The sequence below is a fragment of the Rhincodon typus genome, chromosome 9 (assembly GCF_021869965.1).
Source record: "Rhincodon typus isolate 14 chromosome 9, sRhiTyp1.1, whole genome shotgun sequence".
NCBI classification, from domain to species: domain Eukaryota; kingdom Metazoa; phylum Chordata; class Chondrichthyes; order Orectolobiformes; family Rhincodontidae; genus Rhincodon; species Rhincodon typus.
This window is the reverse complement of record NC_063340.1, coordinates 32484468-32485070: the sequence shown is the minus strand read 5'-3', so window position 1 is coordinate 32485070 and position 603 is coordinate 32484468.

Below are 603 nucleotides of genomic sequence, written 5' to 3'. Positions count from 1 at the left end.
GAAACGTCAGCCTCTCTGCTCCTATGATGCTGCTTGGCCTGCTGTGTTCATCCAGCCCTGCACCTTGTTGTCTATAAAGTGATATGGTTACACACAATGTTAGAATTCTTTAACCAATGAGTTGTGAACAGCTTCTATCTCACCTGACCTTGGAATGTCAAACAAACAATACCCCTCTATCTTATTGCTGCAATTATAATCGCCACCATTCAAATGCAGTCGGTAAGTGTGCTTTAAACAGGAGATTACATTTCATCTTAGAGACACTGTCCCTGCTCTGCATATTAAACAAAATAGCGTACAAATAAGACAACATCTATTCACATTTCATGAATAAGACTGAAACTCACTCGTTTTTCAAGCTCAAGAATCTTGTCTGAATTCCCAGGGTTTTACAAAATAGCTCTGTCCTTCTCCTTCTCCACCAGCCCCCGCCCCCTTGATCCTTGGATGCAAGAGTTCATTTGAGCTGTCTCCATCATTATCTAGGTTAACATATTTAGGTTGAGAAGCTGCCAAACATTTCTCAAATTCAAGCTGGTGCCCTTTAGAGGCCATCTGTTTACCCATTAGTTATTCGGTCCCCTCTCCACTATCTCTAAC